Here is an 18442-nt window from a genome sequence, read left to right as displayed (position 1 = left end):
AATATGCTGACGACACCTTTACAATAATAATAGTAAAATACCATATCACCTTAAGTCTGATGTAATAAAATGTAGAAAATACTAGTAACCGGTCTACAATAAATGGATTAAAAATTAATAACATGAAATCCTAACTGTTTTTATTCCCACAAATTTAGTAGGCCTCGCCCTTTAACATAAATTTGTTCAGACGAAAGTAATAATTTCTTAGTATCTCAATTGATTCAAGTGTTTCATATTATATTAATCGGAATACCAAAAAATGAATTCTGCATGTTGTTTCTAAAAACATTTGTGATTGTGTTAATTTGTGTATGGAAAAATATATACTTTGCCATAGTAAATTAAAATGGCTACTGTTTGTATGGATTGACCATTTGGGGTGGCTCAGCACTGAATAGTTGTAATAAAATTTGTTAAAACGAGCTGTACTAAGTACGAGTAAGATTTTCTTAACTTTTCCATGGGCCACAACGCAGATTTATGTTCTATCTTGAACTGTAACGTGTTTTCAAAACAGGCAAATCAGCTTTTATAGGTTTTACCCGACGTCATGGCCAAATGTTTGCGTGAGAATCTTCAGAGGAATAGAAGAAAATCAGAGCCAGCAAGGCTTGGAAGTAATAACTGATTGGTAGCTAGATATTAATTTTCGGTCAATAACTTACCTGAAATTAAGTACCATATACCAACTAATAATGTTCAATTATACCAACTTCGCTTCAATGTATCCTATGCCTAACACGAACTCATACTGCAAATAGCTCTTAAACTTATATCGCAAATAATGTTAAGAGATGGGCAACCGATTCACCACGGAAAGGATTCTTTATAATCTCAGCTTCTCTTGGGTTGGCCTCACCTTTTGAGTGTAATGTGTGAAGATGGTAAAGCCTCGTAAAAATTTATTAAAAGACGGTTCAATGATTTAAAATGTGCAACATGATTATATCAGTCTCCCTCCAACATTGTGTGCCACCACTTGGAAGTCATAACATGTTACTGACTCGGCTGCCGCTTTAATGTTAAAGACCATTATGGATCTACTTGTTAATCCAAAGGTCCTTCTTTAAATATTGTCGTTGTACGTCTATTATACGTTTAATTTTATAGAAAGGTTCTGGAGACTTGAAACTTGGTATATAAGGTCAAGGTCATCTAGGTTTTAGGAATAACCCTATTGATTTCGGGCCCAAAAGGTCAAAAGGCATCAAAGAGACAATAATAAAACACATTTTAATCGATGCTTTTTCATTATCACTAATTTAAAGGCAATTCTAAATATTTGTTGGAGTATTTGTTTGTACAAACAAACTGTAATATCATACATCCATAAGGACCTTCCTTTATTACCTCAGCTCCAGTGAATTTTCTCGTCATTTGTATTTTTTCAGTTGTGTTCCAGAGCATTCACAGAATTAATAATTTTTTATAATAATACCAAATAACAGCAATTATGCATGGTAAAACCTGTTAATATAACACACCTTTCTGGCCTAAAACTATTTATTGAATACTTTAACTCTATTTTCAGACAAGAAGGATTCACCTTTCTATAACGGCACGGAAAATATTATACTTAGCAGATTATTTGTAACACTAACATTTCTAAGTATTCCGTTCGTCACACATTCCGACTAGACATGTTGAAAACTACATGGTGTTTCTTCAGTTCCATGTGGTTGACAGGTTATAGATACATAACGAAACGATATCTAGTTGGTTGTGCAAATCCTCAGAGCTTAATAATTGGTCATCTTATATTTGTTTTGTTAGTTAATGATACAAATCATGCACTGTAACCTTTATAAAATACCCTCTGAATGTCGAAAATACGGCTACTTTCTAAAATGTTATTAACATAGAGAAAGTAGTTACTCGTATTTTCAAGGTAAACATGGAGTTAGACAATACTCTGAAGTTAAGGTCTATTACGACCTTATCTAACCATGTTACCCAACCACGAACTAAAATCAGTCCACTAGGCTTATAAATGATAAAACGTTTTTTCTCTATCCTGGCGTTTTTTGTTATTCCTTATCTATCTGTAATATGCCAACTATCCACACAAGAACGTATTACTGTGTACAAATAATAATTAATATATTTGTACCCATTTGTAGATCAAATACTTCAAATTTATCTTTATATAGTATTCTTTAAATGAAAAACATTGTTTATTCTTATACATTTTAAAGAAATGTAAGTAATTAATTCTTTGCTTAGTTACGCAGATACATATTCCAATAAAGTATATTGTAGTGCAATAAATGCTAAAGACAAATTAAAAACTTCAATGACTATTGATACGTATTGACAAAATAGGTTCTCTTGATACTAGAACAAATTTTAAACTTCTTAATTTTATTGGACCAACTATCATCACCTAATGTGGTACACATCTTCACGCACTAATATTAATACAAGTTAGTGTTAAGTTAATGATTTTACTATCCCTAGGATAACAGAAAAATAGAGCTTTAAACTGTAAAAACACGCGTTCTATAGAAATGTTTTTATTTCTCCAACGTTTGGTCAGGTGCAGAGCGTTAACCTGTTACTAACAAGGATTTTGGTTATATTTTGCAACACCTCTTCAGCTGCTTAGTGTATTGCTTTTTACATTATAGGTTTCTAAAATGCATTCGGATAAGTTGCAAATGCATTACCAAGTCAGAGTAGGTTTGAAATAAGTTTAGATACGTACTAACAATACATATTGATATACCACCATTAGTGTGGTCTTGGCATTTATGTAAATGGTTGTTTGTTTAACTTTTTTATTTAAATGATTATAGAAAAAAGTTATTTGTGCAAAATGAATAATATTATTAATAAGAAGGTATTTATAGACGAGAGCTTTTCAGTTTACACTGTTTGTGGCTCAACTTAATCTTGACGTTTTGTAGAGTCTCTTGAATTTTGAAGCCGAAATCTTGAAAATTAAATATTTTAAACAATGAAACCGTTTGTGACATTTGCCGTGTAAATTTAGCTGAATGAACGTATGAAATGATCTGTGGAGAATGGAAAAGGACAATGAAGTTATTAGCAATTTTTACACTTTTTGTACGAAAAGAATAGTTTACTATTAACTATTGCACAAACTCTTTCTATATCACGAATTTTCTCCATAGAACAATACCTGCTCGTATAAGGGGTATGCAGGTTTCACTTGGTTTATACAAAATACTTATCACCGCCTGGCTGGTAGAGGTAGGAGCTGATTACGAAGATGTTAATCTGCCCTGAGTATGTTTAAATATGTCACATTGCTGTCTGACACTATCTACACAAGCGCTGTGTTATAGCTGGTATTCCCTCGTCCATGCGAGTATTAGAATATCTGAAAAGCCAAATTTTTCATATAATAAATTATTATAACAAATTTTAATTGAATATTTTTTAGTTTGAAGTTTTAGCCTATTTAAAATGTATTTAAATCCGGAGGTTTACTATCTACTATTATTTATATTTGGCTTTATATTCTGTTATATACAGTTAAAAAACACATATTTTGATTTTTTTATTTTATTCCTACATAGAAATTGGTCTAAAAACATCTGAACCTAAAAAGGGAGAAAAGTATTTCTGTAGTGCTAGTAAATTACGGTAGTTGATGTCACACCTATTCTCTAGCAGTCTTAGTATGAACTTATTTATATTAACAAATACTGTACATTATATTTCTAAATTAATTTTATTCTCCAGTTCTATGATTTTTTTTTTCTTTCTTTCTGTCTCTTTATCTATTATGTAGTAAGCGCACAATGTTTTAAGAGAACTCAAAGCCACGCACAGGATTTTTTTCCGTATGTGGCACTTTATTCCTATTGTGTGATATCAAAGAAATACATATTTTATTATTTCTGAATAAAATAGAGTTGGATTTTATTTTCCGGATTGGATCTCAAAGCCTTGGATGTGGTACTGATTGATATAGAAGTATATATAAATTTGAAGGAAATGTTCATCGAAGATCAATCTACAGTATCAATTTACAACATAAACCAGAGTATCTCATAAGTTTTCCTTTTATAAAACAAGTTTTCTTTTTTTGAATAATTCTTATTCTTCTGCATTTATTAGAGAAACCAAGAAGTTTATTTTTTTGCGCTTTGTTAAATGTTTAATTTTGCAGATAAAAGGGTAAGAACGATAAGTATTAGTATAATTATTCTTGTATCTAAAACTAGAAGCCCTGCAGACGACTGTGTGCGGTAGACGACTGTGTCTAGCGGAGGTGGCACGCGGCACGGCACGGCACGGCGCTAGGCGCGCGACGGTACGGTTCAGCGGGAGATGCGCGCAGTAGTGGGTGAGATTACACAATGCGCAGGAGTGTCATCTTTGAAAGTTGTTCTCCGAGGGGAAGGAGAACACCTATAAAATACGCGCACGCACTCGCAATCACCGATTTATTTTTGGTGCCAGTGTTTTGAGTGGAATTTGTGTTGTGGTTTTTGGTATATCATTGAACAAGGTAAGATATTTGATCCACATCTTGATTTTTTTATTTTATTTTAAATAACGACTCCAAATTGTATTAGAGATTTTAATATTTATAACAGTTCTAATCTTGATTGTAGAAATAGGTTGATAGAAAAATATATATTGAGCTTTTTTTAGTCACTGTTTATATTAGAAATGAAACTTTTAGAGATTAAATTAATAAAATAACTTTTATACTACGACTAAATGCATATGAAAAATAAATGTGTTAACCTTAAATTAAATCATCAGTTTTGTTTAGCATAACATGTTAAATTTATTATAAAAGATAAAGCAGCTTTTATGAAAAAAATTTGACGTGATAGTACAACACGCTAATCTCATTACTCATCAATAAGTTTCAGCTACATAAATTTTCTTTTATAAAACATAGCTACCCTCAGACATAGCGGGCGCTTCCACGAACTAGACTCGAGATATGGCTGATTCATAATATTTTAAAATTGTACAAGAATGTTGAATAATGAACGTAAATCATAATACATGGGCTTTAAAATGAAGATCTACTGGATTCTGACAAGTTAAAATGCAACTATCATATCTAAAACGATTCACGTGTAGAATCTATATAGTACACGTGTTACAGTAATTAGTACTATTGTATGAGAAGGATTCATCATCCAACTTTTCACTCCATTTTATAAAAACATTCTAGATATGATGTTTACATTGAAAGAAATTAAATTTGATATTTAAGACTCTGTTAGGAAAGTAATCTCAAAGAACATAAGGGAAAATAGGACATTATTGTCTTCACATATATTTCTCAAAGCCTGGTCCAATAAATTCAATTGATAAAATATCAAATAACAAAATACAAACTGTTCTTAAGTGACACAATTTATGTTGCTTATTCATTCTGAAAATGTCATAAGAACACGATAACTCGAATATTAAGATATTCAATATGAATTATTTTGTGAATATTAAGATAAATAGATTTAAAATAAGCAAAACGATAGTTTTGTGGTGACATGAATATTTGGTAAAGTATCATATAAGTTAGGTGAATCTTTTCTGAACACACTAAAAACATTCTGTAATAACAAACTCAATTTAAAAATATTTCCTTTTAATATTAACGACACTTCGTATTTTGAATTTACGTTTTTATAACTAATTAATAGTAGCAAAACATGCACACGATACAGAAATTTTAACACACACACACACACACACACACACACACACACACACACACACACAGACAATTTTAGCATTTTATAAGTGAAACATTATTTATTATATGTATAGAGAAGAAATAAAATGTTTCCTTGTTATCTGTTAACCACTTAATACTAGGCTATGTACTGCTGGACTGTTACTGTTATTATAAATTATAAATATTATAATTATTTGAACATTTTACAACAGCTTAGTATTAGTTATGAGTCATGTGTATAGAGATCTCTTGTAGGAAAATTTACTTTTTCACATTCGGAACTTTTTTTAATAGGAATTAACACTTGATCTAAAAGGACCCAGCCGTAGTTGAAGATTCCGCGCTTACAAATATTCTCTGATTGTTTTATATTGTATTATCCCCGCTTCTCAGTTATCAGAAACAATCTTTAAACAATACTTCTTACAGAACTTAGCCACCGTCTTTGTTCAGAAATACCATTTTTGTGTTAGAGTGCGGCATCATAAAAAATTAGATCAGCAATAGATTCCATTAAAAGAATATAGGAAGCAGTCATGTTACGTGTTATATAGTGCAACATCCTCTACTAGTAAGACAATAGCAGTAGCTACAAGCTCAAAAAACAAAATACCTAAATGTAGGCTTAATAATATAACAAGAACACTGTTTTGTCATTTTACATAAATTATTGTTGTATATATGAACTGATGTGAGAGTAATACCTTGATTGAGAGTGGGAGCTAGTATTACTAGTGAGAAATTTGATCGGATGTAAACTTATTTTGTTTTAATCCAACTCAATATTAATTATGCTCATCACGTCGCACAGTTAACGTTTATTTGCAATAATGTATAATTAGAAATAAAAGAAAATAATTTCAAGAACGTTACATAATATACTAAATACGCAAATATAAATGCATATTATATATATATATATATATATATATATATATATATATATATATATATATATATATAATTTTATATTCATAAATATAAACTTATTGGTGCACATACGTAGAAAAGTTTAATCGTATCATCTTTCAAGAAAGAAGTCGGTCATCGTTCGTGCTAATTATTGTGGAGATCAAAATGGGAGGACATCGAAAGGGCTTAACGATATCAAACGATCATTCTGTTTAAATATATTTTTTATCTTGTAAAATTTAAAACCAACCGTTTATTAATTGAAATAAATTGTTTCAGTGTTAGCAAATTATATACGTACCGATTATTTGGCTAAAAGATGTCTAGCTGTGTTATAACTGTTATATTTATTTGTCTGATAGTCGGTTTTAAGTGTGACAACCTAAGAGAACATTTTTACGAAATAAATATAGTTATATATTGTTTTATATTTTTAACTCTTTAGATGTCCTCTAATTTCGTGCTCTATCAACATTATACCAGCTGAGGACCAATGTATTTCGTAGGAAATGTTCCTCAGTTGATTTTAATAAATCCAAGTTGTGTGATTATATAATGTAAATTATTTCAGGCTCCTACACTAGTTGGTTTCGTGAATCTCTTTATATATTTTTAAAAGTGTATCACAATTCAATATTTCTTCATTTTATTATCTTAATATCACTGAACTGGGCGTCTAGACTGATGAAAATATGAGATAACACCCATACCTTGTCGGCCGGGGGTTAAACTTATGTACGTTGCAAGCATCTACCTCTTACCATTAATGTAATACAAGTATTAAAAAAATACGTATACTATTTGTTATAAGATTAATCTGAGCCTTTAAAAATATTTCGTAAACAATGTAATTGATCACTCTAGATTGTTTTATTTATTTCCTTTTTGGATATACTAGATTTAACACTAACGTGATGAAACATATTTGCGTACAAGCGTATTTATAATTGTATCAAACTCTGTGAGTCCTTTATATAGGCTACCAATATTATACCAACTTAAAAAATGATCTTCTTGGTCCAAACGGGTTATAAAAATGGAATTTGAATTGCACAAGAGTTTCACTTTCTGAATTTAAAAACGCATCATTATAGACACCTGCTCTGGATTGTATAGGTAGATATTTCCTATTTTATTAAAATAACCTGACATGTAACTATAATGGAACCTTGTTTATTTAACCCTCTCACACATTAACTCAGTAGAAAACGAGTTATGTTATATGTAACCAGAATATATCTTTTCAAAAGACGAACATTAACGCTGTTTTGGCTAACCTCAACTAACATTATCTAACTCAAAGTAACACTTGAAGTAATCGAAATCGTCACTATTTGGTCACATACATGAAAACCCCGTTCCACAGGTCCACATAGAGCTTTCTTCAAGCCAGAAGTTCTGATGAAGACCTCCATTGATTGTTACATTAAAAAAAAATATATCAATCTGAATTATTGTTTTAAATATGCACATTCGTCTTCACCTTTAACAACTCAGTAGAGACAAACCATTGAATAGTCCCATCCAAGCTTATTTTTGTCCCCTACGTAACTATCATAATTGTGTTACATCTGATTAGCAGGTGTTTACAATGCATGCCAAACAAGACGGTAATAATACTTTCTCGCCTCTCTATTGATGATACTCAAATAATTTTTCAAATCGTTGCATGAAAATTCAACGTTGATTTTTGTAGCAAATTTTGGATAGTTGTAGACGGATGAACAAATGATAAATAAATAAAAATGAATGCCGTATGCATATATTAATTTGGAATCTCGGGGCGAAGAATAGTGCCCTAGCTGTCACTTGCGTTGTTAAAGAGTATTAAAGCTTGTTGGAGCAGATCTTTAGACTTACCAAGTATTTGGAAAACTTTAAGCTTGCATGAAAACCAAAATAAAGATGCTGGGCTCTTTTATAGTTTTAGATGGGAAGTAGAACGTACCTCCTCAAAACTCTGCCTGGATCTTATTGTTAACTGTTGCCAGCAGGTGTGAGAAAAAACAATGATAGATTTTCCAAAACCGATGTCTTTAATCTCACAAGTAGAAGAGATCATACCATATCCATCTACAACTTACTGATAATCTTGACTACGTCATAGTAATATAATAATAATATAACTAGTGGTATAAATAATAACATTTTATCTCTTAGAAAAATTAATAACTTTCTATCTATCAAACATTTCGTTCGGCTATCTAGTATTTCTTTCGAATTGTTTTAAAATGCAACAAATGCTAATACAACCTCGACAGTAACAGAATGAGATTGTGATCAAACGAAGGCTGTACCTATTTCACAAATTGTACAAACTGACATGTTTTATATTCATTTATGACTTTAGGAAATTAAATGTTTTAAAATAAATATAATTAAAAAATATTACATGTTTAAAAATTCTTTTTCCTGAGTGAATTAAAAAAAATGTAAATAAATAACACATAATTCTTTGACACTATCTAACTGGCTAACAGTACTCGATGAAAACCCAATAACTAAAACGAATACCTAAACAATACCTAACTAAACGTACAATGAAGGTATAACTCATAACTAAATATGTAAGGACATTTTTTTCTAGGGCGGTTTTATTTGGGCCTGATTAAAAAATCGCCTCAATTGTCTATTTTAAGTGCCTGTAATTTCACGGGAAGTGATAAAACAATATTTTAATACTTTTTTTTGTTTTCAAGGAAGTTATATTAAAGACCTATGTATGTAATATTAAATAAAACTTTCATAACTCAAAGTCGATTGCACCACCTTGAGCCGGCTGTAGTAAACTGGTTTTTGAATTTCCCCTAAAGGAACAATTTTAAACTTAATGCATATTTATATGCCCTTATAGTAGTAGTTATGTAAGATGTCTCATTTTAAAAATACAATGAATACGCCTTAGACGCTTTTTAGTTCTTGTAAAGTCCTAATTTTGAAGTATCTAAACGATGGAATTTGAAAATATTTAAGGATTTTTCTAAACATTTTTTCTAATAATATCGAACAAAAATAAGCGTTTAGATAAATTTGGACCATATCTTTTAAAATTCCTCCCATGATTCTACGATTAGAAATAAGATCGTAAAAGTGCTTGAGGTTTAGCATAACAATTATTTGACTATAATCAATATGGCCACCAGTAATGTAGGTCATTAAATCATAAATAAATGCACGTCTTTGTATAGCTAGAATTGCAATCAACAGTTTCTTTAATATAAAAAATGTGTTTTTGGTATAATATTTAAACTCATGCTTGTACAACTTGTATAAATTTGGTACAATGCATTCTATTCATTCAACAGTCACCTATTAACAAGGGTTTAACCTGGTTATATGTAAGAGAAGGAGAAAGTGGTAAGCGTTATTACCTACGTTTTCTAACGAGCAACTGGTAATGCGATTTAAGAACGTAATCAAACGTCAATTAATCGAGCTGTCATTGACGGGCACTCCTCGATTCAAACCCGCAAGCAAGACAATGCTCAAGTGATTGACAGCGGTTGTTGATGGACGGCCGTTATTTCGTACGCAGACTACAAGCCTAAAGGCATCGATAGAAGAGTTCTCTTTGTTGGCGCCTCTCACCGCTCCTTGCCACCACACGCCTCGGGTTAAATTGATTTGGTTACAGCATGAAACTACTTCCCCTTATTAAAACCTGATTATTTTTTTCAATAATTATATATTTTTCATGTTTTGAACAAAACAAAGTTTACAATTATTCTGTATATAATATCACATGTTTTTTGTGATAGTATCACATATTTATTATTATAATAACATTTTCGGGGCTGCCTTTTAACATAAAAAGCGTAAGAGATTTTTTTAGGAAGGCAATGGGAACTTATTCAAATGCAATTATGAAATTATTTACTTGGGAAATGCATCTCTTTCCTTCCTTTTATTCTTACTTTTATCCTCTCATTTTCTTTATTTCGTATTTTCTGTTCAAAATTTGTCACATCCCAAAAAGAAAGAAACCCTACAATATAAATGAATCAATTTTGTTGTACGAATTCAAATTTGTGTCTTTTTTTTCCAAGTAATATGACATTTTCTCTCTATCCATTCAAATATTGGTATACTTTCCTTCACATAAAAATGTATTTTATTATATTTTTGATGTCGAAATGATATAAAGAGTTCGTTGGCAACTTATTCTATCTCTTTTTCTTTTAAAGCAAAAAGAACATACCTACAGATACCAAGATTCTTAAGCTTAAGCTATAGCTAAACATATTAAACATATAATCAATCCCTTCCACTATAACTCGTATTAAACCCCACCGCGCTTAAGAATCATTTCAAAAACATCGTAGTAGACTACACTCAATTGTCCACATGATGAGACAATGAAAATACATTATACTATTACACTATATTTCGTAGTCCATGTGTCTTTGATGTAGAAACGATCTAAAAAGAGTTCGTTTTGAGCTTCTGCGTGACCGACTTTTTATCTCTTCAGAGGAACATGACTCCAGATTCCAGGAGTCAAAAATCTGTGACAGCGTCAGATTTCAGACGCTGCAGCGTCTAAAATGAGGAAGGTGAACTGGAGCTGAACCCAACACTCACGTTGAATCAACCCTTTCTACCATACCTTCGTTAGATATTATGTATGTCATAAAGATATATTACAAATAAATATATACATCTCAGACATCGAGGAAAAGAGAAACGATTAGTGGAATTATTTATTATTGAGCTTATAAACGTGTTTCAGGAAAGGAATTATTAAATCTTACGAAATATCTATAAGCACTGTGGCAGAAGATTAATACTAAATTTTGGAAAAATAGCAGTGGTGCAATGTAATTTTGTATTTATTTAAAATATTTCTCAATTAACTTGAGATGTTTGAAACTAAATTACATAAGAACACTTCCTACTATATTTTCCTTTGTTCAGTAGTTTTGAAACTCTCCTCATTTATTACTATAGACTAATGTAATTACCAAAAACACTAATTAAAAACGCTTAAACCCAGCTTTTTAATTAGTGTAATTATCATATGATGACATTATATGCAATTATCATATAGAATTTGGTGCAATAGTATTGGTATTATACTTGGTAAATTATAAAAATAAGTTTAGTACGTAAAATTATATTTTAAAATAAGTAAAAGCTACGGTTTCATAAAATTAAATGTTTCACACGGTGTTGAGTGTAAAAATAATCAACGAAACCGAGATCACATACGGCGAACGAATGTGTTTGAAGTAAGTTACAACTTACTTTGTTCTGTTTTAACTTTATCAACAAATGCATATATACTCAGTTAGTCACACTCTCAGTTAACGCGCAGACCCACCCAGCTAAATTGGTCCGATAAAACACCGCCGCTGCGCCACACCAAGTCGTGCCGTGCCTTGGTGAAACCGATAAGTAAAGTGCTCAGCATACTTTCTCGGGCCTGTTGTTGTAAGGTCAAGTAGTCTCTGCATAACCTTCAAGGTACATCTCTCTACATCTCCCTCTCGCAATGGTGGTACCAAGAGTTTCGTACAATTACAATGCCCCCCTCCCACAAGTGCAAAACTGCCGTTTCTATCTATAAATATATAAAACAACAAACTCTATCCCCTCAAGTTCAAAATATTACCTAATTGACTCAATTAATATACGGTTTGCAAATAACAACTATCAATTGTAATTTAATAATCATTGGATGACTAATCTGTATGTTTCACTTGTTTGTTCACTTAGATCAAGAAAATGAGGAAACTCCTCTGTCCGCTTATTTCTAATAGGACTTTTGAGCTGCTTTCAAAATAACAGTATGTACAATTGGAGAGGCTGCCTCTTGTCACGTTTCCATGCGAAGGTATAGCAAGACCTAGCTTATTTAATTTTAATATTAGGCTGTTAGACTTTTTTATTAGATTAATAGTGACAGAACATATGGGGGTTTAACCAACTTTTGAATCCTTAGAAAAGGGTGAAACTAATTTTGTTCTTTATCCAGCCTTATTTCATTAAAAGCTAGTAAATTTTGAACTTTGCAGTAATTTTACTATTTTTCAACTTGTCAGAAATTCATTTTACCAAGCAAGGCTCTGTTTAGGCACATAAATATTATGTTTCTTTCACTAACGATAAGAAGATGAGGAAACCTCTCATTGCAGTTAGCCCTAGATGGACCTTTGCGCTGCTTCCAGAGTAATAGAATATTCAGGATGGGTAAGGTTAGAGATAGGGGTCGTCTCCTGTCGAGATACCATGAGGACTTTGGCACTATCTTAGGTCACCTTGGAAGAAGGTGAAATCTCTGCTTCAACTTATTCCAGTCAAAGCAGGCAATGGAAGCCAAGAACCCTCATGTTTAGGCTTTCAAAGCGTTTAGTATTAAGGTAGTCCCGCCCACTCCAACAGCTACTATGCTATCGACAAGCCTTTTTATCCCATTATCTCGACATTTGCGGTAAGTGATGTGCCGATCCTAGAGATCCATTGTGTTTCCCAGATTTAAGTGACACATTGGTTTTTCCTGTTCTTAGTATAGGTTCTATTGGAATGTATAAACCAACCAAATTTTAACTCTGATGTAAAACCCATACTGCGAACAGTAAAACCGCAAATGTCGGGTCGTTGATCGATAGGTATAATTTCTGCGGAGGATGGCTGTTGGAGTGGGTGGGGTCCTCACAATTTTAAAGGCATTTTAAAGCATAAACAAACATGAAGGAGTAAGGCTCGCCCTGCTTACTTTGAAAAAAGAAGTTGAAATATAGCTAGCCTCTCCTTCTTCCTAGGTGACATGACTGCACCTTTCCTTCTTCCAGGTTTTTGCATGCACCCCAAACTTTGCTTTCCTTAGGCATTTTAAGCGGGAAGGTCAGTGGGTGGTGGGTAAATAACTTCAATAGACACCACTTTCCTTACAAACTCAAACCTGTTTAAGTTGCTGCAGGGCAGGCCTCCCTTATCTTGTCAGTATTGAGGAAGCCCAGTATCATGTTCTGGTTGAAATTAACAAAGTTAAGATGTTTTTGTGATACATTACGTTGAATAGAGTGTTTAAGTGAACAAGAGCGTATTATGCTCCTGATGATGAGAGGCTACAGAGACCGGGTGAGATCTTATGATGAAGTTAGGAATTTATTTAATGTAACATCCTAATCGAAACCCTGTATCTAAATCAGGAGTTCCAAAAACAGTCCAACGCTTCCAGGAAACAGGTAGCGTTAAAGTCCGCCCCAAACCTGGACGACCAAAATTGGCTACATACTAAACATTATCACTTGACGTTTTACTGCCTTTTGTAGAAAGTCCTCATGCCTCAGCAAGAAATGTTTCTAAAATATTAGTTATATCTCAAACAACAGTTTGTAAAGTTTTACATGACAGTGGTTATAAAGCGTACAAAATTCATTTAGTTCATGAGCTAAGTGACGGCGATTTTGATTGTCGAGTAGAATTTTGTGAAATAATGACGCGGAACATTGATAATAATACAATTAGATTAAACAACATCGCTTTCTCAGATGAAGTAATTGTCATGTTAATAAACGGTAACGTTAACAAACACGATGCACGTTATTGGGCCGATGTCAACCCTCATTGGATGAGGAAGCAACACACCCAGCATCCTGAAAAATTTAATGTTTGGCTTGGCATTGTGAGGGATCAGTTTGTTGGGTCCTTTTTTATTGATGGAAACCTTAATACCGATGTACGTGTACCAGGAAATGTTACAAAATCAGATTTATCCAGCTATCCAAGTAGCAACCAACAACTGTAATTAAGTTTGTTTCCAACAGAATAGAGCACCCCCACACTATGGCCTGCATGTCCGCGAATATTTATACAATATTTTTACAAATCGCTGGATAGGCAGAAGAGGAAGTATTGTGGGGCCACCAAGATCGCCAGATCTATCTCAACTTGACTACTTTGTGTGGTCACACATTAGAAAGATCGTCTATAAAACGAAGCCCCAGCTCATTAATGACCTTAGGGACAGAATATTAGCGGAAATTTAAAAAAAATCCCGCATGAATCCATATAACGAGCCGTTTTAATTTTCTACAACAGGCCTGGGTCAGCAGTTTGAACATCTGATATACAAAACATAGGTTAATAAGTTTTGGCCGTCTTATTGTTTAACGTAATTTGTAATTACTAGTGCTAATGTAACTTTACATTTAAAAATGTTGAACTGGCCCCCAAAAAATTCTGTTTTGGGGAAATGGTTCGATTTTGTTTCCTAAAGGGGTATCCTGAGTTTTATTTTCTATCTTTGTCCACTGAGGATGGACTTAGGATCCTTTGACCACTTTAAACGTATATTTGCACAAGCTGGGACCAACAAACGTTTTATTTGTTGAGAGACATCAGTTGTTTTGACATGTTTGTTACTCCCAGAGTTACCACAAAGACGGACCTATAGAGGGACAACGGCATGATTTGCAGCAGGATATGTCGTGTCCTTAATAGCTTCATAGAGCTTGCTTCACTCGCAAGGTGGCGTTATCTGAATTATTCACGGTTCACTTATTATTCATTCAAGAACAGCGGTTAATGATCTTTCGTTAGATACACTATACGACACACACACTGAAGCGAATAAAGCTCGTGCATAGTGATTAGTTAGGAAACTTGTTGAGAGCCTGCTAATATTTTTCAGATAATTAAGCATGTAAATTATAGTTCGTCAGATAAACGATGTTTAGATGATAACCCTAACATTTCTTACGGTAAAATCGGTACTCTATTGATAAATAGTTTTCGTACCATTCCTGAAGACAAGAAAACAGGAACACTGTTTATATAGTTCTACCATTGTAGGCATTTAAATAATTATCTAGGGGTACCTTATAATCAGACCCAAATAGAAATTGCTTAAGTAATATGATGTTTCAGTATATCAATCCAAGATAACGTGTATTTTATTTATAAACGTTAATTTAATTAGGTAATTTTTTATACAAACAAATGTATTTTCTTTAATTACGTTTTATTAAAAAAAAGTCAATAATCAATGTCCTTTATTTAAAATTCATTACATTACATGTTTTTCAACAACTGAATTCCAACAACTTTACTTTGGTCCGATTTTTAAATTTTTCCAAATTTCCTGCTTTAAATGCTATTAAAATTCCTTGTACTCCACGAACACATGTTAATATTTTTTTTTTATCTGCAGGGAAGTTACCGTAACACCTTCACTGCCGCACGAGTCAGGTGCCGACCTGTCGCAATCAACTGTACCACTGAAATTTCATATGAATTAACTCATCCAAAATCGATTACACAACATTAAGCTACGCCAGGAAAGTATTTTGAGGGAAAATTAGCAATAATTGTCTCAAGGAAACCAAACTATGCTACTGCGTCAGATAGAGTCTATAATTTTAAAGTTTTGCAAGCAATTCTTTCTTGGAACTGAGAGTCTAAGAAATGGTCGAACGTATTTAGATCAGCACTGTTACCAAAATCGGTGTAGAAGTAACTAGATTTCCCTCGTTTCATTTAGGAACGTATGTCTTCCTGAAGTGTATGAGTATAGAGAATATAGCATTAGTTGCGAGTAGCCTAGTAAACCACTCATAGTTATCAAATGTTATTTATATTAGTCTAACGATTTTCATAATCTCCTATATTGATCGTGAAGTGAAACCTGTTCCCTATAAAGTAAATTGCTTTGATTATCAATGCTTCCCAATCGCTTTAACTACAATTCCATCTAGGCTATGGAAAGAATAGTGTTAGAAGATAGATCTGTATTTTAACATAGACAGATAATACGTACAAAACAAATCATTCCTTCTCTCCACTTTCTCAAATCATTAAACGAATAAGGAATTGTTTCCACTAGGCATAAAATAAAGAAGTAATATTAAAAAATATGTTAGTTCGACATGTTGCGGGTTTTTTTATGTCCCCAGGTCGAAAACCAAAGAACGGTGGATTTTTACTATGTGATGTTTTCAGCAGTTATTCGTTCAATGTGTCATGGAATTGTTGTTACGAAAACAGAATGGTATGATAATAATAATATGCTGTTTTATGGCTTATTTTATGCAGATAAAATAACCCGTTTTGATATTAAGTGGATAAGAAAATCAAGTTTGTGACCAATGTCAGAATGATTCACTTGCAAATATCCAAGCAAAGCGATGCTAGTTAATTCTAACAGCGTATACATAATCGACCTTCTACTTAGAGAATGATGTGTTTCCGAAAATGCTTGCAAAATGTAACTCTTGAACGAACGAACATAAATTATACGGTATTGTGTTAGAGCTAAAACTCAATTTTAGACTAGGTGTACTCTTCTCCTCCTGCCACCAAACCAGTGTGTCCGTTAATCAATTTGTGACATTTTAAGTTCTATCCATTCTGCAATGAACGTGCAGCATGATTAAAATCACTTTAGACGGCATTTAGTTCACAATACACGTGTTGATGAATAGCACCAAAGACAGGAACGTGTAGCCAGAGCCCGGAGCTACTGGTACTGGATGACACGGCCCAGAGCGGCGCGACCTGACCTCGCCGCGCCCCTCAGAGATCCCTGATCCCAGATGACCCCAGATACCGACAACCCACCATTAGCACTGGGACCGGGGGGGCCGCTGATGATTGTATCAACCGTCGATTAAATAAGGCGTGTTAAACACTGTGTTTGATCACACTAGATATAATTAATAGTTACGACTTGATAATAATTATTTACTGCTGAAGGAAAACATTCCGCTCCTGTAAGACATTCACTTATAGAGTGGTTTCATTAAAAAGTACATATACATAGATATGTAAGTATTGACAAGGTGGCGTTACGAAACTAGATATTATATACTTTAACTATTATATTAATTTATCAATTTTGACCATGTTACAATGCTAATGAATGTCTCCTGTTACAAATCCTGATAATGTTTTATTTATTTAAAATTATGATTAAATACTGCATGTTAAACAAATTGATAAACAAATATTCCTTTTGTATAACTCTACTTACATTACATATGGTAGACATTTCCTTTGATTAAAGGTTGTCGCTAGATGATTTGAAAGGATAATTATTTTCGGTCATTTTTCATCGTTAATGTCACTGAACTTGAATATTACGTATAGAAAATTTGAGTTTAATTTTTTCTTCAGCTGTCCAAAATCCTTTTTACGTAAGTTAAGAACGAACAAAAGTTGAACAAGTTCTGCTAACCATGACTTGGGCGAGTTCATTGCCACATATACAATAATTTTCAATTTTATGTTAATAAAATTCAAATAATTATAACAAAAGTACAAAATAAAAGACTACAAAACATTATATAAAAACAATTATAATATTACGTGTAATGTATTATGTTAAGCAGACCTTGCGGGTTCACGTGGCATGTTGTATCAATTCCAAATGTATTCTAAGATGTTGTCAGGTAAATGTTTTAAAGTAAAGGATTTTACAATACATTGTATAATGTTTACTGGATGCAAGAAAAAATTTTAAATTTTGCTCACAAATTATTTCAACTCTGTTTTGATAGACTGGAGTAGAAAAATCCGTCTTATGTTTATTAAACGTGTCAAACTTAAGTTCTGCCGCAAGTTACCTCAATTTTTTATTTTATTCATTTCTCTAACGAGATGATGTTCCGTAGAAATGTTGTGTGATTTTTGACTTTTTCATTCTTGATAAACTCACCATTGGCGATTTAATTTTGAGCCCTTGGATTCTTCCCATAAATTCGCATTATCAGCAGCTTTCTTCGGTCTTCGACCAAAACTGACTTAATATGTCCAGAAATTGAAAAAAATCAGAAATTTGTAAAGGACGAAACTACTAATGAATGAGATATATGATCATGCACTACATTAAGTCGTGTACGTTGGTTGCTGACCTTG

The 18442-nt window shown here is 32.5% G+C and overlaps 1 protein-coding gene across 1 annotated transcript in view; it reads left to right on the top strand.

Moving 5' to 3' along the window:
• The first annotated feature begins 4374 nt into the window (after positions 1-4374).
• The window catches only part of LOC124369191, a 53738-nt gene continuing 39670 nt past the window's right edge, over positions 4375-18442 (top strand). The window contains exon 1 of the mRNA XM_046827009.1: positions 4375-4483. The gene's annotated coding sequence lies outside the window, so the exon portion shown is untranslated. The remainder of the gene's footprint in view (positions 4484-18442) is intronic.

The sequence above is a fragment of the Homalodisca vitripennis genome, chromosome X (genome assembly GCF_021130785.1).
Source record: "Homalodisca vitripennis isolate AUS2020 chromosome X, UT_GWSS_2.1, whole genome shotgun sequence".
NCBI classification, from domain to species: domain Eukaryota; kingdom Metazoa; phylum Arthropoda; class Insecta; order Hemiptera; family Cicadellidae; genus Homalodisca; species Homalodisca vitripennis.
The sequence above is the reverse complement of the archived record's forward strand: the minus strand, read 5'-3'. Positions and strand labels throughout refer to the sequence as shown.